This window comes from Bubalus kerabau, chromosome 8 (assembly GCF_029407905.1).
Source record: "Bubalus kerabau isolate K-KA32 ecotype Philippines breed swamp buffalo chromosome 8, PCC_UOA_SB_1v2, whole genome shotgun sequence".
Taxonomy (NCBI): Eukaryota; Metazoa; Chordata; class Mammalia; order Artiodactyla; family Bovidae; genus Bubalus; species Bubalus kerabau.
This window is the reverse complement of record NC_073631.1, coordinates 11643652-11670887: the sequence shown is the minus strand read 5'-3', so window position 1 is coordinate 11670887 and position 27236 is coordinate 11643652. Positions and strand designations below refer to the sequence as shown.

The 27236-nt window shown below is 43.0% G+C and overlaps 2 long non-coding RNA genes across 4 annotated transcripts in view; both read left to right on the top strand.

Annotated features, from left to right (window-relative positions):
• Nucleotides 1-27236, top strand: part of LOC129658857 (uncharacterized) — a 442729-nt gene that overhangs the window by 358585 nt on the left and 56908 nt on the right. The window contains exons 1-3 of one of the 3 annotated variants that reach the window (XR_008717539.1): nucleotides 14091-14277; nucleotides 18402-18633; nucleotides 20822-20953. The exons of 1 other annotated variant lie outside the window; for it this stretch is intronic. This is a non-coding gene — a long non-coding RNA (uncharacterized LOC129658857). Of the gene's footprint in view, nucleotides 1-14090; nucleotides 14278-14375; nucleotides 14571-18401; nucleotides 18634-20821; nucleotides 20954-27236 lie in introns of those variants that run through there. One more of the 3 variants, XR_008717540.1, reaches the window with a different exon arrangement.
• LOC129658861 (uncharacterized) lies at nucleotides 5833-7333 on the top strand. The gene is made up of 2 exons (XR_008717545.1): nucleotides 5833-6000; nucleotides 6880-7333. It is a non-coding gene; the product is annotated as an uncharacterized LOC129658861 (long non-coding RNA).

The window sequence follows — 27236 nt, the reverse complement described above, 5'->3', positions numbered from 1 at the left end:
CCCAAATTATGTAGCTAGTTCTGAATATGATCACTGTCTACCACTTACTTAAGACAACTTGTATATACATGTAAGACAAAAGCTGCAGTCAGTGTCAAATTATTGACACAGTTATTTCTGGGGAAAAAGGTGATTTTCAGTTTTCTTTTCTTTTGCTCATCTTGTTGTTGTTGTTCAGCCGCTAAGTCGTGTCGTCTGACTCTTTGCAACCCCACAGACTCATGAGACCCCAGCACACCAGGCTTCCCTGCCCTTCACCATCTCCAGCTGTTTGCTCAAACTCATGTACATTGAATTGGTGATGCCATCCAGCTATCTCATCCTCTGTTGCCCCCATCTCCTCCTGCCTTCAATCTTTCCCAGCATCAGGGTCTTTTCCAATGAGTCAGCTCTTCACATCAGGTGGCCAAAGTATTGCAGCTTCAGCTTCAGCATCAGTCCTTCCAATGAATATTCAGAGTTGATTTCCTTTAGGATTGATTGGTTTGCTCTCCTTGCTGTCCAAGAGACTCTCAAGAGTCATTTGCTCATCTGTATTTTCTAATTTTCTATAATGAATATGCATTACTTACATAAATCAGCTTTTAAACTTTATAAATTACTGATATGGAAAAACTGCAGAAATAAATAAATTATGAAGTATCCTTTCCATCTTGAACTCAACTAGAATGAGTCCTAGAGGCTGTATCTTGTGTGCAGAGTATATTTTGAAGGGGAGGAAGCTGTACTAGGCAAGAATGCTCCTCGTGGAAGTAGCAGAGCGATGGAAGGTGAAAGAGAAAATGCAAAAAAAAAAAAAAAAATGATGATGTTTTCAAGATCCTCAAGCTGTCTCCCTACAGTCTTCCCCAAAGAAAGTAATAAGAACATACCTCCAACACTCACAATCTGTTCTTTCATGAAGACCTAGCTACCGATTTCTACTTCTGTCGCCTGTTTCAAATGTGCTACGGAAGGAAGCCAAACAGTTCTGCTAATGGGCCACGCGACACGGTTATGGGTCAGCATCAGTTGGGCTCAGGGCTTCTCGGCATACCATGTCCTTCATTGGGAACCACTTTCCATTTTCCACAGCATATGCCACACTTAACTGCTTTTCTCAACCCCAAGTAAACACTCACTTTCCTAACTACCCCAGGAAAAAAAGGGCATTCAGTATGAATTCCACAGTCTCACCCTTCCAGAGTTTCTCTGCATTAAAGTGTCACTCTCTCCTCTGACTTCTACCCCTTCCAGATGAATAAGGTCCTCCTTCTCTTCTGGTGCAACATAATTAGAAACCCAAGATCACTCTCATCCATTTCTTTGACATGCAGTATATCTTTCAGGATTTAAAAAGATCCTTATTCAAGCATGAGTATAACTTTCTATGCTCTGGGGGTAACCGATGCTTGCATGCATGCTCAGCTGTGTGGACTGTAGCCCACCAGGCTCCTCTGTCCATGGAATTCTCCAGGCAAGACTACTGGAGTGGGTTGCCATGCCTTCCTCCAGGGGATCTTCCCAACCCAGGGATCAAACTCGCATCTCCTGCATTGCAGGCAGATTCTTTACACTATTAACAGTTAATATGCTTTAATCTATCTATGAATGAACTCTTTTCATCTGCCTTAGCTCAGAGCTCACTTTCCCTGTCTTTTGTCTCTAATGCTATTACCTTGGCTGTTTACGATAAGCAGGCTCCAGAGACACCCCCCAATGAGCCACATATCCCAGAAACCACAACTTTGTATAGCCCCTGACTTTTGAATCTGGCTGACCCTGTGATCTACTTCAACCAATAAAGCAAGACATCATTGACACTCTGCTAGTCTGGGTCTAAGCCTTTGAAACATCTGGCTACTTTTGCTTTCCCACTCTTGAGATTTAGATTTAAGAGGCCTATTTAAAGAAGCCCAAGTTAGCCCCAAAGTGAGACATCTTAATATAGAAAGACATCTCAGCCTTCCAGGCAACCCTGCCAACGCTTGAGATGAGTAGAATCATCTCAAATTATTCAGCTTGTGCCACCTTCTCTACCACATGAAAGACTCGGAGAGAAGAACCTGGTTAACCCACTGGGGCCATTGTAAGAGGTAATAGAATTACTGTTGTAAGCTCCTAAGTTTGAGATGGTTCGTTAAGTATTAATAGATAACTAGGACACTAACTGTCTTCACCAATCTACTCCTGGTAGATTCACAATACCCCCTTACCTCCATTGCCTGATCTCTGCCAGGCAACCATGGGCAGTCAACATACTGAATACATGAATTCCACCCGGATGAAATTCCAAAATATATCTTTGCTTCACAGTTTGAATTTCTTTGGGGAAGTACCTTCCTGTCTTTTTAAAATCCAACCTTTGGCTGCCATTCAAACATTTACCAATTACCTTATAATTTGGGCAGTTATATTTTGCCTGACATTTCTCTGGACCTCTATTGTATTAAAACTATTTCAACATGGACTTAGTAGGTTATATATATATATATATATATACACATATACATATATATATACACATATGTATGTGTGTGTAATATAGACAGTGGTCTAAAACATGGAACATTGTTTAAAATTAATGTGTTTTGATTGCTGTGAATGCTTTGTCTAATACTGAGGTAATTCATAAATGATATCTTGGAAGCATTCATCCAGGGTTTCAGGCTGCTCCATAAGTATATTACTTCTAGCAATGTGTTGCAGACTTATGAAAGTAATAGTCTAGAATGCATACCACAGGCAAATGCCAAGTTGAAGGATTTAAAGAAAAAGTATAACAAACCACCATATTTGTTAGCATTTTGAGGTAACAAAGTATTTGGGAAATTTCCAAGAACATCCATTTCCTTAGGCCTATATACACCAGTGCGGTCACATTATAAATCAGAACTCGCAGGCTCTTGCCTGCAGAAGTATTTCCTAGAAATGTCTAGTGAGTTTTGAGTGAGGATATCTTGTCCACCCCAGTGGACCCTCCCATTTCTCTGCCATCTTTCCTCCCACATCGGATGGTTCTGCCATACCTCCCAGCACGGATGTTTTCCCCTTAGCGCACACACCAGAAACCTCGACTTGCCAAACCACTCAGTGTTTTGTTCTCATTCACATTCTGTTAGGTAGACACACAGCTGTGCTCCTTGGGCGCAAAGTTTTGCAAAATTTTCCTGAAACAAATCTTCCAAATCTACTCCCTGCTTACCACACAACTCACACATAAACTCCTTGGGCTCAGAGAGGACTCGTCTTCATGAACTACGTGACCAACACCGTCCCATTCTCAGGACTACCCCCACTTCCCTGGAACCCTGAAATTCCAGCATCAGGGCGGATTTTCAAGCTTCCTGTTCCCTCCAGAGGCAGCTTTCCCTCTCCCTGTAGAATCTTCTAGCAGGCCTGCTCTACCAACTCACAGATGCCTAGCCAGTGTGAGCTGTAATCTTGTTCCAACTTATATTCAAATTATATCTTCCACTACACACACAAAAAGTTAATAATTTCATGAGACCCTGAAGACCTGAAATGCAGGCGTCGTTTACTGAGTGGGAGGCCAGAGGCTATGTGTATTCCTCACTTACTCACTGGCTGGGTAATTCAGGTAAGACAGTGAACCTCTCTCAAACTCAGTGCTGGGATAATTCCAGCAAGATTATCCCATCCTGGAGGGGATGTTGACTCTATCACATGCGTCTTAGTGAGGCTCCCTTCTCACGAAGTATAGCACATGGCCTGAGAAGGCAGGGGGAGCAAGGGACACAAGCTAAGGCATGGTAGGTAGGCATGGAGGCAGCAAAACAACAAAATGCAAGTGCAACAGAGAGAACCTTGGCTTTCTTCTGTAAAAAAAAAAAAAAAAAAAAAAGAGGTGGGGGGAAAAGATGAGAGAGAGCTATCTCACTGAAACAAATCAAAGATCATTTTTCCTGCACTTCCTAATAGGCTAAGATAGGATATTGTTTTCAGGATTAAGATGGAGAAAAGCTATTCCCTTGGATGGCATGAACTGAAGGTGTTCTTTCAAGACAAAGAGAAACCCAATTTGTCTCCCTAAGGCCAGAAAGGATAATAAAAATAGGAGCTATCCCAGGGAGCCTTTACTTCATGCCAGAGACTGAGCTAAGCATTTTACATGTATTAGTACATCTCATTATAACATCAGCACCATAACTTAATACAACTATGTGCGTGCTAAGTCGCGTCAGTTGTGTCTGACTCTTTGCAACCCCATGGACTGTATCCTGCCTCTGTCTGTGGGATTCTCCAGGCAAGAATACTGGAGTGGGTTGCCATGCCCTAGTCATTTCTATTGTGAATCTGGGAAAACTGAGGCAATAAAAAGTTAAGCAACTTGCCCAAGACCCACAGCAGTAAGTTACAGAAGCAGAATTGGCATTTAGGCAATCTGGATAAGAGCATTTAAATAATGTGGCACCAGGGTTTTTCAGCATCTGCATTAGCAACACTTCGAGCTGTATATCTCTTTGTTGCAGGTGGTTGGGTGTGGGGGTAGCGGGGGAGGAGAGGTGGCCTGTGCATTGTAGGATGTTTAGCAGTATCCCTGGTCTCTCCCCAGTACTTCCCAAGTGGTGCTACTGGTAAAGAATCTGCCTGCAATGCAGGAGACCCAAGAGGCGCTGGTTTGATCCCTGGGTCAGGAAGTTCCCCTGGAGGAGGAAATGGCAACCCATTCCAGTATTCTTGCCTGGAGAATCCCATGGACAGAGGAGCCTCAGTGGGCTACAGTCCATGAGACCACAAAGAGTCACACACAACTGAGCGACTGAACACACACATGCACACACAAGCACTGGTCTCTGCCCATTAGATGCTGTACCACCTCCCTGTTGAGACAGTCAAAAATGTTTCCAGATATTGTCAAACTCCCCCCATGTTGAGAACCATTGTTTGGTACTAAAAGTCCTTACCATCTGACAGCGAACCCTATCTCAGCACTGACCAGCAGTTTTCTGTTCCCAGGTTCCTTGAGATTACAAAGTAGATTGTATGTAAGCATTAGGTGAGTTAATATAGGTACAGTGCTTAGGAAAGTGCCCTGCATATAGGAAACTCTAATGTAAGTATTAGCTATAGTTATTGCTGTTTTTGTTATTGTCATCATGACAGGGAAGACAGCAGAACAGGGTAGAAGGGAGGCTGCAGTGGACACTGGAGATATAGGAGTTAATCGTCCCCACTCTTGGATAATCAAATCCAGGACTGCAGTGTGGAAGGTCTAGCCATCAGTGACTAACTCCATTGGTCAGGGCAGCGGTAGGAGCTTTGTAATCACAGTCAAAATGGGAGTCTTGTCCAGGCAGAAAACAAAATCATCGGGAAAAAAATGAATTGTTTTCAGTGAGTCTTTAATAAAAAAGACTTTTTAAAATGCGTTTTTAATAAAAAAAGTCATTCCCAGAATATGATCACTTTCCCATTCTTGCAATTAATCCTTTTCACTGGCATCTTGAGTGTCTCCCGCTTTGATGCAATCAAGCCACTGGACTAAGTGAAGAACTTGTCTCATGTCCAATAGGCCATGGCTTGAGGGAGAGAAAGGGTAGGTCTGCATGGAGTAAGAAGAGACCAGGCTGATGCTGAAGAGGTGAAACAGTAAAGAGAATCACCCTGTCTTCTTGCTCAGTTGCTCATGATGAGCATAATGGCTACCTCAACAGGCAGGCAGCCATTTTTAACTGGCAACAGTGAGAAGGAAATGGCAGATCAGGGAGGCTGCGTGCTGACACACCTGTGTGAAGTCAGCACTGGGACCCCTTCCAGATGCAACCACAGAGGCTCCAGACACAACCACAGAGGGATTTCAAGAGGCGCGGAGATACTGAGGCACCCCGAGGCAGCTTGTGAAATGCTGGCTGAAAACCCACCCTAAGTCTTCACCACCGAAATCAAGACTGACAGGCAGGGTTCAGTGGCATCAGCTGTTTGAAAGCGAGAAATGTTTAAAATTCAGAGAACATGAGAACACAGGGCCTGAAAGAAGATTTTACCACTAAATGTCAGGTTGGTAATGCTCACAGACTTGGAAAAGCCATGCTGGGTTTCATAGGTCAGGGTTGGGAAGAAACCTAACCACCTTTCTGTAAGTCCACTCAGCTTCTCTGTGGCTCAGTTTCCTTATCTGAAAGAGTAGCTGTTTTGCACATGATTTTATGTTTTTCACATAGAAAATTTATTCTCATAACACTTCGAGAGGTAGGTGTTATTGTCCTTAATTAGGGGGAAAAATTGAGGTTCTGAGAGTTTGTCCATTACTTTCCTAAAGTCACACAAACTGTCCTAAGTCCACCAGGCTCTCTATTTCAAGTTCTAATACTCTTTCTAGAATCCTGCTGAAAACCAGAGGTCAGCTCCCTGAGGTCTCTTTCGGCTCCAAAATTCCATGATTTTATGGGTTCTGTGTCTTGAAAGCATGTCTGGTCCTTAATATTTTCCTCCCTTTATCCTGAAGGGATTTATATCATTGGAGGCAGATGACCACCCAAGGGGGCCAGTTTTTCGCCTTCCCTCCCACCTCTTATCTCTTTCAGCTCCAACCAGCTTAGAAGACTTACAGATGGTCCCACATGCCTGTTCCACTTAAATGTTTAGATCGAGAGTCTTACCTCAGAAAAGAACCACAGAGGATAAGTTAGGATAATCCAGAGAGATGCTAGCAAAAGCCTAACTAGGGATAGGCTAGACCTTGTGGCCTTTTCTGATCGACTGAGGAGCAGAGCAGTCTGAATTTGTGAGTTCAGTGAGATGATACTCTCTTACACCTGGCAAGAAGCCACCTCAATATCGCTCACCTCCAGCAAATCCTTCACATGGAAAGCAAGTGAGCTCTGGAAAAAACAAACCATGTTGCTTCTTGACTGAAATATCTTCATGGGGTTTCAGCACATTTTAGGAATATCCAGAATCCCAAGGACAGCCCCCCAACTGCTTCAGTAAATATATTCTTGCCTGTGTATATTACTTGACAACTGGGAACATTCATTGGAAGGACTGATGCTGAAGCTGAAGCTCCAATACTTTGGCTACCAGACGCGAAGAGCTGACTCATTGGAAAAGACCCTGATGCTGGGAAAGATTGAAGGCAGGAGGAGAAATGGACAACAGAAGATGAGATGGTTGGATGGCATCACTGACTTGATGGACCTGAGTTTGAGCAAGCTCCAGGAGCTGGTGATGGACAGCGAAGCCTGGCGTGCTGCAGTCCATGAGGTTGCAAAGAGTCAGACATGACTGAGCGACTGAACCGAACTGTATCTTACTTGAGGCGCTTTTTTGGTTTTAATTTGAAAGCATGTAGAATCTTTTACTTTGACATTAAAAGCCAAGACTAAACTGTTTTCAGAGTACAGCCTTGGCTCCCTACGTCATGAGGGGTCGCTGTTTAGTCTATGGCTCCATAAATATTAATGAAGGGTCTAGATACCGATGCTCACGGCAGCAGTGCTGAGCTGGTTCTCAGCCTCTGCTTGCACCCAGAGGGGTCGGCTATGACTTCCTGTTCAAAGAGCTGCTTCATGATCCAGTATATCAGATGCTGTGATATATGCCTTCCTGCTCCTGAACAATGAACTCTATGCAAGTTCACAGCCACATATATTTAAATCCATAAAAACCAAACTCATTGGATTGATAGAACTGTTTTGCTTCTGAGTTTCAGTTTTGCTACTGAGACTATATTTCTTCAACTTTAATCTGATTATTTTGCTAATGTCTAAAAAGCCTACATATGATGGCTTTTTCTGGGGAAAGCAGTACTTTCCCTAATTTCCCCACCCCCCCCCCCCCGTTTTCCCAAGGTCTCTCATACCTTTCAGTCCCGATAATTCCTTCCCTACCCCACTTCCCACTCACACGTGATTCTTTCAGTTCACCTGTCTTCTGTTTTTTCATCTGACTGTGGACATGTTTCTTTAGCAATGATCTAAGAACTTTGTATCTGCCTGTGTCTTCCTGGCACACGTCGTCACACACACACGGGCCTGAACAGACACACTGCTGGCTGCTGGTCAAGGGGTTGGGTACCATTTTCACACCGAAGGGGGAGGAACTGTCCCGTGCATTCATACTGGAGTCACAATACACTGGCCATGGGCACCATTTAGCGGTTCAGTAACCAAAACTCCAAAACCACATATGCCTGCCTACACGCTACCCCAGAGTCGCCATGCCCACACAACATCATTAGCATGAAACCACAAAATTATAACTGAAAATCACATAGGAACTTAAAGAAATAACTATTCATGATTTTACTTCTTAGCAGCAAATAATAACTAAGACCCAGAAACTGTCAAAGGAAAATTGACCTGGCAAAATAATCATCTGACTGTAACCTGACTTTTCCTTCTAAAAGAGTCTTATATTGTCATTAGATATTTTTTCTATATCATGGAAAGGCAGGAAATAGATATATAAACATCCTTTAAAAAAATCCACCATAGATTCATCCATGATACTTATCACTAATATGACTTTATAAGGTGATGCAGAACATACCTAAATTTCAAATGTTTTTAATCTTCAAATCAGCAATTCTAGAGATTTATCCTAAAGATGTTATAAAAGTATTCAAAGATATATCCACAAGTAGTTTATAATAATGAAAAAAGAAACAGTATGATTAATACTCCTGGGTTCGATCCCTGGGTTGGGAAGATCCCCTGGAGGAGGGCATGACAACCCACTCCAGTTTTCTTGCCCAGAGAATCCCATGGACAGAGGAGCCTGGCGGGCTACAGTCCATGGGGCCCCAAAGACTTGAACACGACTGAGCAACTAAGCATAGCACAGCACAGCACATGATTAATACTAAGAAACCAGGGACTTCCCTCATGGTCCAGTGGTTAAAACTCTGTTTCCCCTGCAGGGGACATAGGTTCGATTCCTAGTCAGGGAACTAAGATCCTACATGCCATGAGGCAAGGCCAAAAATAGAAAGAAAAAAAATTTTTTGAGAGAATGTTGTAGAATGTAGTTATGGGCATGAGAATTTGAACATGTGTGTTTCTAAATAAAAAAGGAAGTTTTTGAAACAACATATGTATGTTTGTGTTTATATGTGTTTGTGTGTATATATGCACAGACAAAAATATCCAGAAAAATATTAAAGGTGTTATTACTGATAGTAAGGGTAACAGTTATTTTTCCTACTTCTTTATACCTCTTTGCATTGTATGAACTGCTTTGCAAGAGGATGAAAGTGAAGCTCTTTAAATTGGGGGAGGGGGGAGGATACACATGACAATGGGGGCCATACAGATATTAAGGCCAAACTGAAACGTGTTAACAACCACCATCAACATCAATGCCACAGCATCTCGGGGGCCAAGTCCAGTTACTGCAAATTCCCTCTGCGCACACAAGCTCAGTGAGGTGGTGAAATCCGGGGAAACCGTGACTGTGGAAGCCAGCTGGCGCTTTCCCAGTGGTGTCTCTCCACACACAGCCTTGTCTTGTTATGATTTAATATTTGCACTCCCCGCTCCACCTTCCTCAGTATTCATGGTCAGCTTGCTGGTGCTTGGTGGTCTTGCTATTGGCAGAAAAATGCTCTGAGCTGTCAGGGGAGTGCAGGCGACAGTGAAGAGGGGCGTGTTCTGCAAGGCGGATGACATCCAGGAAAGCATGCCCACGTATGACATGCCCATCAGATCCAGGAGTGTACGTGCCCATTAGGACACGACCAGGTGAAACGTTCAACACGGGTTATTTAGCATCCGTAGTAAAAAGTGAAACAGCTGCAGAAACAAAGTCCAGCCTTTATTTTTTCCCTTCCTTCTCTTTCTCTCCCTCCCCTTCCTTTGTCTCTCCTCTCCTTCCCTCCACCCTCCCCTTCCCTCTATCCCAGCATCTCTCTCGAACTTCACACATGTCTTATAACCTGTCATATGGGCCAAGCCATCCCTGCAGAGAGATGTTAAACAATTCTGAGTGGCAAGCTGCCATATTTAAATTTAAAGGTTGCCAGATAAATAAGTACAGAGGATATAATGTACAATATTAAAAGAATAATTAACACGGCCATATGTCATATATGATCAGTTCAGTTCAGTCGCTCAGTCGTGTCCGACTCTTTGTGACCCCATGAATAGCAGCATGCCAGGCCTCCTTGTCCATCACCAACTCCCAGAGTTCACTCAAACTCATGTCCATGGAGTTGGTGATGCCATCCAACCATCTCATCCTTTGTCGTCCCCTTCTCCTCCTGCCCCCAATCCCTCCCAGCATCAGGGTCTCTTCCAATGAGTCAACTCTTTGCATGAGGTGGCCAAAGTACTGGAGTTTCAGCTTCAGCATCAGTCCTTCCAATGAACACCCAGGACTGATCTCCTTTAGGATAAACTGCTTGATCTCCTTGCAGTCCAAGGGACTCTCAAAAGTCTTCTCCAACACCACAGTTCAAAAGCATCAATTCTTCGGTGCTCAGCTTTCTTCACAGTCCAACTCTCACATCCATACATGACCACTGGAAAAACCATAGCCTTGACTAGACGGACCTTTGTTGGCAAAGTAATATCTCTGCTTTTGAATATGCTATCTAGGTTGGTCATAACTTTTCTTCCAAGGAGTAAGCGTCTTTTAATTTCATGGCTGCAATCACCATCTGCAGTGATTTTGGAGCCCCCAAAAATAAAGTCTGACACTGTTTCCACTGTTTCCCCATCTATTTCCCATGAAGTGATGGGACCAGATGCCATGATCTTAGTTTTCTGAATGTTGAGTTTTAAGCCAACTTTTTCACTCTCCACTTTCACTTTCATCAACAGGCTTTTTAGTTCCTCTTCACGTTCTCCCATAAGGGTGGTGTCATCTGCATATCTGAGGTTATTGATATTTCTCCCAGCAATCTTGATTCCAGCTTGTGCTTCTTCCAGCCCAGCGTTTCTCATGATGTACTCTGCATGTAAGTTAAATAAGCAGGGTGACAATATACAGCCTTGACGTACTCCTTTTCCTATTTGGAACCAGTCTGTTGTTCCATGTCCAGTTCTAACTGTTGCTTCCTGACTTGCATATAGGTTTGATAGTTGTTAAGAAAGTTAATCCTGAGTTCTCATCACAAGGAAAAATACCTTTTTTCAATTTCTTTAATTTTATATCTATATGGGATGACAGATGTTCACTAAACTTATTGTGATGGGTTTCCCAGGTGGCCCTAGTGGTAAAGAAGCTGCCTTCCAATGCAGGAGACATAAGAGACTCAAGTTTGATCTCTGGGTCAGAAAGATCCCTTGGAGGAGGGCATGGCAGCCCACTCTAGTATTCTTGCCTGGAGAATCGCATGGACAGAGGAACCCAGTGCGCCACGGTCCATAGGGTCACAGGGAGTCAGACACAACTGAAGCAACTCAGCACACACACACACAAACTTATTGTGATAAATATTTCATGTTGTATGTAGGTCAAATTATTATGTTGTACATGTTAAACTCATACAGCGTTGTCTGTCAGTTGTATCTCAATAAAACTGGAAGATAGATAGACAGATGTGAAAACAAAAAGCCAATGTTCCCTTTCCCCCCACCACACCCTGGTGCTAGAGCTGGAATAAGTCTGTTTTGCACACTCTCTACCATGGGCATGAACAGCACTGAGTTTGTTTGTTCTTCCCACCCCTTCTGCAAGGACTTCTCTGGTGGCTCAGATGATAAAGAAGCCTGCAATGCAGGAGGCTTGGGTTTGATCCCTGAGTTGAGAAGGTCCCCCAGAGAAGGGAATGGCAACCCACTCTAAGTATTCTTGCCTCGAGAATTCCATGGACAGAGGAGCTTGGCAGGCTAAATTCCATGGCGTTGCAAAGAGTCAGACATGAGTGAGTGACTTACACTTTCACTTTCAACCCTTCTGCAAGCATCTCTAGTCTGTTGTGCTGTCTTATTTCCAACCTGCCTTGGGCTCAGACACTCCACCAGGCATATGATGGGCCAGTTAAAGCTACACGCTAGGCAGAGACAGAGGGTGTAGATTTTACGTAAAGGAACACACGGCCATCCATTCAAGAGGAAATGCTGTCATCCAGGTCAGGCCTAGATCCAATCTGTGTTGGAGAACTTGAGAGGAGCCCTGACTAAGCCACACAGCATCATGCTAATGCATCCTAGTCAGGTACACCACGATTTCTTGCCATGTTCTTTTTCTCCTATGAAGAGTGCCACCATTTCACACACATGATAAAGGTAGTTCCATTACTACCCGTCTGGTAGGGATTGGAGTGTGTATGCTCAGTCATGTCTGACTCTTTGCAACCCCATGGACTATAGCACATCAGGCTCCTCTGTCCATGGGATTTCCCAGGCAAGAATACTGGAGTGAGTTGCACTTCCTTCTCCAGGGGGTCTTCCCCACCCAGGGATGGAACCTGAGCCTCCTGCATTGGCAGGTGGATGCAGGAGCAAACATTTCATAACTGGGTTTGGACAGTTTTGACTATACTTCCTCAGCTCTCTCTTCACCCTAAGTCTATTCTCTTTATATGACTTGTTGTCTTTAAATATAAATATGATGCCCTTCTCTGTGAAACAGACATACAAAGTCTGGACAAATAGCCAGGGGATTAGGGACTCTGCTGTCCCACCTCCAGTTGCATATTTAAAATGGAATCAGGAAACTCAAACCATGATTCTCTCAAAGCAATTTGGAAGTGAGCCATCCCCAGACTGATGGGATGTAGATGTAGCAACAACTCACTTTAAACATCAGAAACCAGAAGTCGGGGACAGACCTTGCAGCCCTAAGTCTCTGGAATTTCTACCACTCACTGATCCTGAGAAGTCCACACCACTCAGCTTCAGACCTGGTACAAGTACAAGGACCGGTGCAAGGACAGACCGAGACTAGTAGTGCCTTTAAGTTCATTGTGGCTGCAGTTCATGTGTGTAAACAATGGTGCTCCTAATGAGGTCATTTAGTGAAATGTTCATCTCCTTCTATGTTATTGCCATGACACTCAGCAGTGAAAGGGAGTCAATCAAGTATCCAGTAACTAAATACTCTCTTGGATGTTACAATTTTCTCCCCTCTTTTCAGAAGGGATGTTCTATGACTTTCACCTCTCAGGTATGTTACATGTTGGAGAAAGAAAAAGGGGAGAAGAACAAACAGCATTTACCACCTGCCAGTCGAGCAACAGTAATTGGCAACATCATTCAGAGATATGCACCTGCAGTGCTGAGCCCTACAGAAATGAGTGAGATCAGTTGCATCTCAGTTATAGAACAACAGGAACCAGGCCTGTGTGTTTGTATCTTAGTGGAAGAAGGCGACAGACCGCAAAGAAAGTCTAATTTCAAGGATCAGACAGAAATAAAGCCCTCCTCCCCAAAATCGAAATGAGATAATTGCCAGTGGAAGCTTGCCTTGGGTTCTGAGGGTTAGGCAGCAAATATTTTTGCAAAAACAACCATAGGGAAGCAAAACAAAAATAAATTGCTCCAGTTCCAGGCATTCTTTGACTTTTTTGGGCACTGGCTGTTTTTTTACACAGTCCTCAGAAGAATGGATGGTTCAGAAACCAAATAAAACAAAATAGAACATGTAAGGGACTCTATCTGCATGGCCCTGAGTGAAAAAAATTTCAGGCTTCCCAAACTTGTATCTATGGTGTAAGAAAGGTTTTAGAATCTACCTTGCTTTATTTCTAGTTCTTTTTCTCTACCATTGGGCCAAGACACAAAGAAGACAAGTTTTAATAGAATTTTCTAAATACTACACTGGAAAACAGAAATCAATATTGAGAACTTAAAAGAATGTCTATTTCACTTTTTTATTAGCTTCAGGTCTGCTTTTTTTAAAAAAAAATTTAATTGGAAGATAATTGCTTTACGATGTTGTGCTGGTTTCTGCTCTACAACAACATGAATCAGCCTTAAGTATACATGTATCCCCTCCATCTTGAGCCTCCCTCCCACAATCATCCCACCCCTCTAGGTCACAGATCACTAAGTTGAGCTCCCTGTGCTATACAGCAGCTCCCCACTAACTATTCTGTACATGGCAGTGTATATATGGGCTTCCCTGGAGGCTCAGATGGTAAAGAATCTGCCTACAATGCAGGAGACCCAGGTTCAATCCCTGGGTCAGAAAGATCCCCTGGAGAGTGTATATATGTCACTGCTACTCTTTCAATTCGTCTCACCCTCTCCTTCCCCCAATGAGTCCAAAGTCCAGTCTCTACATCGGAATCACTATTGTGTGCCTGCTGAAGCGCTTCAGTTGGGTCTGACTCTGTGCGATCCTGTGGACTGCAGCCTGTTTGACTCCTCTGTCCATGGAATTCTTCAGGTAAGAACACCGGAGTGGGTAGCCATTCCCTTCTCCAAGGGATCTTCTCAACCCAGGGATCCAACTTGGGTCTCCCTCATTGAAAACAGATTTTTTTTTTTACCATCTGAGCCACCAGGGATATATGTGTAAATATACAATATTTGTTTTCCTTTTACTTCACTCTGTATGACAGGCTGTGGGTTCATCCCTATTTAGCTTTTATGGCACCCTGAAGACAAGCAACCCTGAGAGGTCTGTTGACTTGGATCTGATCCGATATTTTGAAATCTACTCTTCCTTACTTCTGCCAAGTGAGTCCCACCCCTGTCTTCCACTCCCACTCCTGAGCCCTTTATGATTTCCTCTCTCCCTGACATCCAAATGCAGAACCGAAGTGTGAAAAGCTGTTTAAGTAGTCTTAACTTACAGAGCAAGAAGACTCGCCGCCCATTTTTTATATTCCATGATATTAAAAGAATTCACTAATGACAGTAAATCGCTGGTGCTGACAAGCTGCGGTCAATTATCCTTTCTACAGCCTTTTAAAGTCGAAGTACTAGGAAATGCGTCAGTGTTGGAAGCTTGTGGCTTGTTAATGCAAATGAAGCAGACAACCAGCCTGAGCAGCCCTCCCAAAGCTGCTCCGCCAGGCCCCACGCTCCCAAACCGCTCTCTTAGGCCCTGCAAGTGTTGGGGCACTTCCGCCGGAATTTGCATGAACGGCGGAAACGGTTTAAATAAAGTGGCGTGTTATTTATCCCTATAATGACTAGTTTAACAGCCACAATTAGGAAGGAAATTCTACAAGCCCGAACTCCAGTTACTTATTACTGCCACCGAAAGTCAATTAAAGTATCTAAGTAATTACAGGGATGGGCATCATCTGTCATCTGGCGAATCCTATTAGAGGGAAGAGGTTCTTGGTTTGTTTTGAGAGTGTGTAATCTCCTCTCCATCATGTTGGTTAATTTTTGGACAAGGGAGCATGGGAGGGGCCAGTCTGGGGACTTGCTCACCTGGAGAGCCACAGACATGACCGCTGAATTGCCATCAACCTCAGCAGCCAAGCAAAGGAGCAAGAGTTCATCCTGGAGTGGGTGGGAGGTACCCACTCTGCCAGAGAAGCCATCCAGGGACATTGCTCTCCCCTCAAGAGCCTCCAGTGGTGCCCTGTTCCTTCCTGAGCTTCTGCTACACCATGTACTTGTTTCTTTGCCCATTTCAAGGCCCACCAGCTCCCCAGTGACCTCCCAGCACCTCCTCAGTCATCTGGGTCAGCTTGCTGTCTCATAAACATTATCGTCATGATTCTAAGACTTCTGTGCTCTTGCTTAGCCTGTTACTTAATCTGCTTTCTTCCCCTCTCTTCTGTCTATCCAAACCTCTTCTCTCTTCAAGACTCAGTCAGAGTCCTAACCCCTCCCCAATGCACATCCAATATCAGACCTCTCCTTGTACCAGCTGCCTGTGGAATTCTGAATTTATCGCTCAGTGGGTCTCAGGTTGTGAACAGAAGGGGCTACAACATCTTAAGTTTCCACTACTAGCCCGGCATCTGGGATACATTTACACCCCCAGTATGGTAACCCCCTGCTCCTTGATTTCTGTGGTTGCTGTAATTTAGTCTCATGTGTCATGAAGTCTTTCTTCATATCATTTAATTTATTCATTTTTGGCTGTGCTGGGTCTTTGCTGCTGTTCGGGCTTTTTCTCTAGTTGCAGTGCACGAGCTTCTCATTGCAGTGGCTTCTCTTGTTGCAGAGCACAACTCTTGGTCGCATGGGCTCAGTAGGTGCGGCTCCCAGGCTCGAACGCACAGGTTCAGTAGTTGCGGTGCATGGGTTTAGTTGCTCTGCAGCTTGTGGGATCTTCCCAGATTGGGCACTGAACCCCTGTCTCCTGCACTGGCAGGCAGATTCTGTACCAACGAACCAAAGAACCCAGCTGAAATGTCTTAATCAGACCTACCTGCTCTCCTTCCTTTATTCGCTCCTTCCTTCCTTTAGCAGCATGTATCGAATGGCTGGCTTAGAGCAGGACACCAGAACTATGGCTTCTCAGTTTGAATCCAGTGCTTCTTCTCCAACCATAATGCCTTGATGGGAAAACCGTGTTTGCTCACACCACCCTGCACAAATCAAGGAGTCTCTCAATGCTCATCATTCATTTGCCGGCCAACACTTGCGAGGAAATCATCAAAAAAGCACATATAAATATAGAAAGAAAGCACTCTGTCTCCCCTGTGATTCCACAGGGCTCTCCTTAAAGCATTCTCAGTCCAAGCCAGGAGGCCACGATAGGAAAATAATTTCAAATGATCTTCCAAATGACTTCAGCACTTACATAGGGTTCAAGTTTGGTTCAAGGGATGGGCAAAACTCAGGTCAGCCAGCTCTGTTAGGGTTAGCCAGACACTGGGGTTGATGGACCATTTGGGGTTGAATTGAGAACTTTCTGCTGTTCTTCACATCCCAAGACAGATATTGGAATTTTAACTTTTCTTTTCACAATCTCCTTATGTTTTGAAAATTCTTTTCATCTTCCCAGAAGATCTCTTTTCTCATTCTCCCCTTTCATGGCATGTCCTTTGGTAGCTCCTATTCTGCCCCTGTGGTATTCAGACTTCATATTTCCACTAGCAATCTCCCCCAACATGCTTCTATTTTCTGCAGGAAATACTGCCCATAACAAAGCATTGAAAATAGAATGTTCTCAGGCATTAATCATTAAGGCAAGACCGACAGGCTCAAGGACATCAGATCATATCAAAAGACTGCTGAGAACACTTGAGTGGCTTGAGCTCTCTGACCGTGGCCGGCATGCCACACTGAGGCTGTTGTGCCTTCATCTAGCCCCACCCCACCCGCAGGCGGAGCCCCAGCGCGGGGCCAGGCTTTGCCGTGTGTCTCCCTGGTGGCCAGCACGGTGCTTGGCACCCGGTGTGCTCTCGCTAAATGCTTGTACAGTGAGCGTTTGGTCACTGTCTTGTTATATAAATACCAGTGCTAGGTGTGCAGGTCTTTTAAAATACTACGATACACAATCCTCATCTTTAAGAAGTTCAAACCCAAGCCTGAGTAAGCATCAGAATTGCTCAGGAAGCTCTGAAAGTACTTATTTCCAGGCCTTATCCCCAGAGATTCTAATTTGGTAGGTCTGAGTTGGCCCCAGAATTCCATGCTTTTTTGGTCATTTTCCAGATGTCTTTATTAATAAAAAGGTTTTAAATTTTATATTGGGATATAGCCAGTTTAACAATGTTGTGATAGTTTTAGGTGAACAGCCAAGGGACTCAGCCACACACACGCATATATCCATTCTCCCCCAAACTCCCCTCCCATCCAGGCTGCCCCGTAACATTGAGCAGGGTTCCCTGCGCTATACAGTCCATTCTTTTTAAATAAGCTTCCAGACCCCTCTGATGATCAGATTGGGACCCTTGGACTTGTGGGCGGTAATAAAAGCCTTATGTTTTTACATCTCTTTTTCCACATATGAAGTGTTTTCATATCCCCCCTCTCACTTGATTCTTACTTTCTCAGAATCTCAAGATTCTAAGAATCTCTGCAGTTTGTGAATGAGGACACAAAGTCCAGAATGTTCCCATGGTTGGTGAAGTCCGAGTCTGGGTCTGGAGCCAGGATTCCCTACAAGCTCAGCATGGTTTCCTTCTCACTAACTCCTTCCTGTGAGTGATGACCCAGGCTTGCTCTACTGGGTAAAGAGCAAAAAACCGTACTGTTGTTCAGTTGCTAATCCGACTCTTTGCGACCCCGTGGACTGTAGCCCACTAGCCTCCTTGGTCTATGGGATTTCCCAGGCAAGAACATTGGAGCGGGTTGCTGTTTCCTTCTTCAGGGGATCTTCCTGACCCAGGGATCTGCATTGGCAGGCGAATTCTTTACCACTGAGCCACCAGGGAAGCCCAACAAACGTTACAGGTCATCATTAAATGAACAGTGAGTAGGGCCCAGGCCTCTCCCCTAGGCTCTTTGGGGAGAAAAAGTGAGAGGAAAATATTGGCTTCTTCACCCCACGCCAGCCCTCCACCCTTCACCCTGGAGAATCACACTGGGAAAAGAATCAGTTATGGAGACAGGCTCTCTCAGTGGTAGCAAGTAATAAAGGTTATTTCCTTATAGGTGTGTTTTGCCTAGAAAATCAAGAAGCCAACTGAGAAAGTCAGTCCTACTGGGCGGAATAACCTTGGCTCACGTGCCACGAGGCCCCTGGAGAGGGACCACGTGGTAAGCCAGGCGGCGAACCAAATGCCCTCCTTTATCTGAACATGGCTCCGGAAGCAGTCCTCTCGCTGCCCTCTGGCTGGTTACCTAGCCCGTCCTGCTTCACTCTTCTATCTGTGGTGTGGGTGAGGTAAGTCGTGACAGGATTTATCTCAGCGTTATCACCTAATCCAATGTGACATCAACAGTGCCTTTGACAGCAGATGGATGAAGATTCCAGCTGCCTTTCTGGATTAGGAGCCCAGCAAGTTTCACTTTGCAATGACAGGCTGTGAGACAGCACAGTCAGCAAAAGGTGCCCCCATTTCCCACGCAGGTACGTGGCCCGCAGCTCTCGCCTGCCACGTCCCTGACAAGAAAAGGCCAGGGGCTCAGTGCTGCGAGCGCTGGGCTCTCCCATCCTTCAGGGATGCGGCCCCTTCGGGCTGTGTCTGAGAGTGAAGTGAGGCTCTGTGAAGCATCCAGAGCACTTGTGCTGACCGCGGGCAAAGGGAGTTGGGGTGGGGAGACCAGTCATTAGAAAAATAAGCAGAAACTAATGGTCTCCTTTAAATTCTGCCTGCGAGCGTTTCTGGGTGGAGGAGCTTCTCAGGAAGGTTTTTTGGTTTTCCTCTCGAAGGCGACTTTCTTTCATGGGCTGGCATTAAGTGTAAACTGAGGAAGTTAGGAAAGGGAGATGGAAAGACTGACACTTCAGCTAGCCAGTTATCGGAGCACAGATACTCAAGCAAAATCTCCAATGGTCTTTATTTCCTGATACTTAGAATTGGAAATTAACAATTCTGAAAGGGTAGTTGTGAAGAAGGAGGCATTCTGTGATGATTCTTCCTTTAGCATCTCCTGGGTTGAGATTTTCTGACCACTTTACAAAAATCTGATCTCATTCTTTGAATTATACACACAAATATACAAATCAAAGGGCTTCCCAGGTGGCTCAATGATAAACAATCCACCTGCCAATGTAGGAGATCTGGGTTAGATTTGGTTTAGGAAAATCCCTTGGGGAAGGAATTGTCAGCCCACTCCAGTATTCTTGCGTGGAAAATCCCATGGACAGAGGAGCCTGGTGGGCTGTAGTCCATGGGGTCACAAAAGAGTCAGACACAACTGAGCAATTAAGCACACACACATGCACACATACAAGTTCAGATCACCTTTTAAGAAATCAGTTTGAGATGCCACACGCTTGATGGGAACCCTTCTCCTTTTAAACTGAGCTTTACAGTCAATGGTGTGTTCCTTTTAACCATAAGATATGTGTCTACTGACTCTATGATTACACAGCTCAGAAACAGGTGCCACCAGGGTACGATCTCATCCTAGCAGTGGCAGCAGAGTTGGCTGGGGATCCTCCTGGAGATGTACAACTGGTCACTTCCTGATACGAAGGCCAGCTGTGTCCCTGGCTGTGCCCACTTCCCACTGGACATAGATGAAATCAGAGAAGGGGAGAGGGCCAGGAATGAAGGTGCTGTGTAGACTGTGAGCCTATACAGTGATGTGAAAATCTGAGATTTGAAGGCTGAATCATACTTGCTCCAATGCCAAGTTTCTCTTCTGTGCTCGATGTGATTGGTAGGAGCTTCCTTGGGAACAATGGGTACATCCAAAAGCCTGGGTTATATGAGTTTTATGTGTTAGTCTGGGATGGCCTATGAGCTCCAGTATTTTTATTGGGGAAAGCTGCATTTCGAAATAAAACCAACAAAAACACGGTCTCCTGCAACTTACCAGAACAGGATCCGTGAGAGCATGTCAAAGTGGTCATGCAGATCTTAAAGAATGGGTTGTGGTGGTTGGACCGTTCTCCATGGGAGCTGGCAAGGTGGCTAAGTTCACAGCTTAGGCATTCGGATCAGTCCCCAAGGGCCTCCATTAGGATGTCTCAGCGTCCTTGTGAAGATCTCCAGTTACAGTCATTTGTGTTCCAGAAGAAGAGAACGTGGAGACTTTAAATGTCTTGTGAGCGAGGTGATCCACATTTTGTGGGTTTTGCAATGCTCGTGGTCACTGTAGTCTTGTTAATCTTTGTTAGGAACTCGCCACAAAAGCAAACATTCTAGTCATTCCGTGAGCAGAGCACTTTTAGTTAGCTATGTTAAAGGCTTGGGCATCGTGTTAAAGAGCTTTCTGCTGAGAAGACTCAGCTGAGACATCCCTTGGCCTGGGTTCTGCTTCTAAGCCTCCCAGTCTGTGTAAGCACACAGATTAGTTATCTAAACAGGGCCCTGGACGTATTGAACCCCTCTACAGCAATGCCAGTGGACTACATATTCTTTGTAGCTTCAGTTTTAACTTGCTCATTTCTTCTTTTAAAGGAGAGGCAAGATATGCCCGTTGGTGACATCACTGGTACTTTGAGTAACTTCCTTGTAATTGTTGTGGGGATGGCGTGCCTGCTTGCCTTTAAAGATACTCATTGAGTCTAGCAAGACAGCCTGTGTTTTCTGGTAAGATGAAAAGCAATAAATGTAATCTCTCTAATATTCTTAATATCTCTAATAGTCTTAATAGTAACGAATAAAGCTCAACCTGGGCAATTGGGCAGCTAACTGGTGAAAGTGTCTCCCAAAGAAATGGATATCTGACAGGTTTTTGAGAAACAAATTTAATTAAAACCTTATTCTGTAAGTCTACTGCTAAATGAGTTAGAATTTCAGAATGTGTCTGAAAATGACATTGTCCTCTTACATGATGGTCTCTGGAGACAATCTTTTTTTAAGATTTCACTAATTTGGATCAAGAAAAACTCATTTTCTAATATTTAAATTATAAGAGTTAACTAAAATGATCTTAGTATAGGTAGTTTCTATTTTTATTAACATTGTATTATTGTACATGTATTTTAAGTCTTGGTTCCTCCATGAAGAACTAATGTATTAATGACCATTTTAAATGTAAAAGATGAAATGCCTTGTTTCTTTATTGTTGAAAATACAAAGACATGCCCCTGTATGAGGATATTGGTCAAGCAACCTACTAGTCTAGTCTAGTAAGAGTAGAATTTTTTCAAAACACTATTGCAAATTTTTATTTGGGGATTTAATTTGGGGGAATTTTTGAAAATAGTCTAAAGAGAAGTGGAACCAGCCCTGGAAGATTGACTAGGTTAAAAAACTTTGCAATAATATTTTGGACAATTTTTAACTATAATAAAAAGACTAATTTTCCTTTTGGCTCAAAGACTACTCTACCAAAAAAAAAGTTTTGAAAATGTTTGGAGAAAGGGCAGTACCAGCAGAAGAAACAACACACGTGTCCTCACGCATGGCTGCCTTGAAGGGGCTCTAATCTGAACTTAATGATTATGAGGTATTTGCTTACAAATCAATTCAACAACAGAATGGGAGAGATTATGTTTTTAAAAATCTGTTTATGTTTTTAAAATCTGATTATCATAGGTAAGAAGTTTTGTTTTTTAAGAAAATAAAAACACATTGGTTTTGCAAATAACACCAGAGTGAAATTATTCTAAGATCACCTCTTAGGCAAAGAATCTTAAGCTCTTTTTATTTTCCAGATGGAAAAAAAAAAAAGTCGATACACCCAACATTCTTCTCTATGCCTAAGAGATTAATTTATTACCACTCTGGGGTAATATCAGTGAAAGTCATTCTGAGGTTAATCAAAAACTTTAATGCAAGGAATCCATGGCATGGGAATACTGGTATATACAGGCAATGATTAACTAAAAGTTTTCTTTATACATAAGTAACTAAACTGTCCATTAAAAACTTTTTTCAAAAAGGCTGAAAACTTGGCAAATTCTTTTATTTAAATGAAGTTGATGTTCATTGTCTTCAGAACTAGTACGTTTATCTGTTGCACTGCATCAAAGAAATTGTCTCTGAATATTTTTGTTTTTACAAGCTTAAAGTGGATAAGATAGACCTTAAAAAGCTGCATATGCTTAAGTGTACAGTTTAATGCTTTGTTGGTTGTAAACATCCATGAAACCATCACCATAATCAGCATTGTGAACTCATCTGTCACCCACCAAAGTTTCTTCTTGCCCCTTTATAAGTCCTCCATCCACAGACAGCCACTGATTCACTTTCTGTCACTATAGATTCTAAGATTTTATGTGAATGGAGTCATACAATATCTACTCTATTTTTTCTGACTTCTTTCACTCAGCATAATTATTTTGAGATTCATCTATATTTTTGTGGGTATTGGTATTTTATTCTCTTCTATTATTATTTATTCCTTTTTATTCTACTTATTCTTACTTATTCCAGATATTCCTATTATTTATTTAATTTCATTGTTTGGATATACCAGAGTTTGTTTACCCATTTACCTGCTGATGCTTGTTTAAGATGTTTCCAGTTTTTAATTTTCATTCATAAAGCTGCTGTGAACATTTATGTACAAATCTTTGTATAAGCACATGATTTCTTTTCTCTTGAGTCATAGTTAAGGGCCTGTTTAAATTTTTAAGAAACCGCCAGTTTTCCACCGCAGCTGTCCTCTTTCGCATCTCCAGCAGCAGTGTGTGAGATTCCTGGCTCCTTCCTGTCCTCTCAACGCTTGGTCCAGTCAGCTTCCTTCAGGAGAGCCATTCTGATGTGTGTGAAGCGCCATCTCATTGTGGCTTTGATGTGCATTCCCCTATGGATACCAGTGTTGTCCTTCTTTTCATGTTTTTATTTGGCATCCATATTTCTTTAGTGACGTGTCTATTCAAATTGTACTGGTTTCCATTGGGTTGTTTATCTCGTTAACTAGTCATGAGTTCTTTATATAGCTTAGACACAATTCCTTTGCTAGATATTTATCTTGCAAATATTTTTGCGTAGGCTGTGGCTTGACTTATCCTTTTTGTAACTGTGTTGTTTGAAGAGCAAAACTTTAAAATTCTGATACAGTGTCATTTACTGACTTTTCCTTTTGCGTTTTGTGCTTTCAGTGTTGAGTTTTAAAGTCTTTGCCAAGTTCAAAGGTGCCAAGATTTTCTCCTATGTTTTCTTCTAGAAGTTTTATAGCCTTAGCTCTGACATTTAGGATTGTGAGCCATACTGAGTTAAATTTTATATGTATTGGTTAAAGGTCAAGGTGTGTTTTATTTCATTTTTTTCATAAGTCCACCAATTGTTCCATCACAACCTCAGTGGGCTATAGTTTCCTCATTTGTAAAATGGATTTACGTTTTCCATCTCAAAGTTTGTGTGTACACTAAATAAAACAATATATGTACAGTGCGTAGAACCTGATAGGCACTTAATAAATATAATTTCCTTCCTTTAACCACCCCCCCCCCAAAAAAAACCTTAAAAAAAAACTATGGAATACTGCTTGCTGTGTATTAGAAAATGACTTATCACTTAGTACAATATTTAAATAAATAAAAATATGAGCAAAGAATTCATAGAGGCTTGAAAGTTTGGTGCTAGAAAGATTTTTCAAAGCTTATTTCATTCAACCCTCTCCTTTCAGATGAAGAACCTGAAACCTCAGGGCTGACATGATTCACTCGAGGTCATTGACCAAGATGGTCAGAGATGGGCTAGACCCCAGTCTCTTAGCCCTCATCTCAACTCTTACTCATCATTATTTAATTGAAGGGTGGGCTATGAACAGATTTTTCAGAGGGAAAAATCACCACATACATTGAATTAGAATAGTTTTCAAAGAGACACATAGTAATTTCCTCACAAAATTATCACTAATTACATCTAGTAGTCTGAAAGCGCTAGCACACAATCTTCTATCCAAAAACACTGAATTCTTTATAGGTTGTTATTAAAAGATTTTGGAATAAGTGTTAGGAATAAATTCCTAACATTATTGAGGGCTTTTTTAAATGAATAATAAAAGCAAAGTGTTTCTATATTCGGCTATGTGAAAATTAAATTTTCTGCCTAGCAGAAGACTTCATAAATTAGAATTTTAAAAACTGAGATGACTTAGAAAAGAATGGTAAGCTATATTAACAGGCAGTGAATTGATATACTTGATATACGGCAAGCTGTCACACATCAGCAGGGAAAACATGAGGACCCCAGCAGAAAACAGGCAAGTGTGTCTCAGATAAACACACATGACCATTAAGCAGAAGGAAGGAGTCTCAGCCCACTAACATTTAAAGAGCACATCTGAAAACAATGAGATATATATTTACCTTAGAGACTGCGAAGGATTAAAAAGAGTGACAACACCCTACACCTTGGTGAGGATGTGGAAAAACGGGCCCCTTTCATGTATGCTGCTGCTATGAGCCTAGTATTGACACAACTTTCCTGGAGGGCAATTTGGCCACTTCTATGAAGAATTCCATGAAATGATCAGCCCAGAAATGCCATTGCCATGAATTTATCTTATATGCCTAAGTGCCTATTTTTATTAAGAAGTACATTGCAGGTTGTAATATCAAAAACAGAAACCATCAAAATGTCCACTCATCAATGAACCATGTAAAAATAATAGAGGAATGATGTGTTCACACAGCATGCTCTGTTTTTCTGAGAAGAATGAGGTTGCTTTAAATGTACCACCTCGAAAAGTGTCCATGACACGTTAAGTGAAAAGGCAAATTGTTAAGTAAGATATACAGAATGATCCTACTTTGTTAAATCAGGAAAGGGGGAAATAGGTGTTGAATATGCATGGAAGGAAGCTTTACTAGGACCCTTTAGAGAAAAGTTTCAGAACAAGGAGAATGTAGCCTAAGGCAGAAGGAAGGGTTTGGCTCCCATTGCTGGGAACACACAGGTAGAGCAGGCCCAAGGGGTAGCTGAAGTTGGGGGCTCGGGTAATGTCCTCATCGTCTCCCCCACTGACTCCACCTTCCTCCATGTTTATCGTCACTCTGTTTTATCCCAGACAGCTGCCTCCCTCAAGGAGCTCAAACATATGGCTGCTGGCTAACTTTGGGCGTCCGTGGTGGCTCAGTGGTGAAAGAATCCCCCTGCCAATGCAGGAGACCTGGGTTCAATTCCTGGGTCTGGAAGATCCCCTGCAGAAGGAAATGACAACCCACTCCAGTATTCTTGCCTGGGAAATCCAGGAGCTTGGTGAGCTACAGTCCATGGGGTTGCAAAGAGTCAGACAGGACTGAGCAACTAAACAATAACAAGCTAACTTCAGATCTTCCCGATAGAATGGCCTGAAAGAATAAGAAAATTTCCTGCTAGCTCTCAAAGGAACCCCAGCTAAGACTCTGACATTTACATCCCATTTCTGTTAAGGATCAAGCCCTTTCCTGAAGCGTGACTTGGGTCTGGGGCCAGTGTTCATGCTCATGGCAGGTGAAGCTCCTGATCCCATCTCTGGGAGCAGTGGAAGCACAAGTGGGGGCACAAACTGGGGGGCAGCGGTTCCCCATAGCAAGGAATTCCACTGAACAGCCAGTGTCTACAACATGCTGGACACCTTTCATAACAATAACGTTAGGAAGTGGGTTACTATTGTAATTGAAAAAAGCAAAGATTGGGGCTACAGGAAATGGTATAAGAAATAAGCAGCCAACCAGGAGTCCTACATCATCCCTTATCAGATTTCCTTTTCAAGACTTACAAGAACAAAGAGACACATATATACTTGCATATTTTCCCATTATTTTGTCAAAATGTGGCATAGGTCTTTCTTGGCAACAAAGTAGTTAATTTCTTCTGGAAAGATACTGGGAAATGAATTTTTATTGAAGAGGCTGATTCAACCTTTTCCAGGAGCAGGGACTCTTGGACTTTGTGAGATAAGGGGAGGGAGTGCAAGGCCACGGTGAGTGCTGAGCCGGCTCTGTGTGAGCTTGTCCCGGAGCCCCCTCGGGGCAGGAGGACTAGAGGGCAAGGCCAGCCCCAGGCTTTCTGACAGCTTCTGAGCAGGCTGTAAATGTCCCCGGAATCGATTTTTCTCTCCAGAAAGCAGTCAGTGCCCTCTGTCACACTTGCGGCTGACTGTCTTCTCCCTGCCACCCCTCCCTCCCCCTGACAGTTCTGTCGAAGAGAAACCAGAAATGCAAAGCCTCTCAGTTAAAGTCCTTAGTTTGGATTCCACAAATTCTGCATTTGAGAGAAATCAGAAAGGAGCTATAGTGAAGTTTCTGTATTTATTACCTCTGAATAAATGATTTATTTTGCAGATTATAGGGTAAATAAGATTGTAGGAGAGTGGGGAAGCTACTTCAAGCATCCTTCACTATTTCAGAAACATCCATCAATGGGTAATCAACTGATAAACCAGTGACTAATTATAAATCACTGCTGTCTATTCAATGAAAATTTTTTTTAAAAAATTCTCTTCTACTGGCAACTGTAGCCTGATTCCTCATTTCTGTGAATATCCTCAAAAGTAATTAAACAAAGTGAAGTTCCGAATGTTTTACTAATTCAGATTACAGGAGAGATTTTATTGTAGGATAGTTAAGACCCTGATGTGTGATGTCTGATATCAAATGTGATATCTGGCATGGTTATAGTGGTTAAGACTCTTTTTTGAAAGGTTTACCAACCTTTCATGTATACACACACACTCGCACAAATATATAATTTTATTTATTTATTTTTTAGCTGTGCTCGGTCTTCATTGCTGCATCGGCTTTTCTCTGAGGGAGCAGGGGGCTACTCTAGTTGCGATTCGAGGGCTTTTCATTGCAGGGGCCTTCTTTTCTTTCAGCGCACAGTCTCTAGAGCGAGTGGGCTTCAGAATTTGCAGCACGTGGGCTCTGTAATTGCAATTCCCAGACCCTAGAGCACAGGCTCATAGAAGGCAATGGCACCCCACTCCAGTACT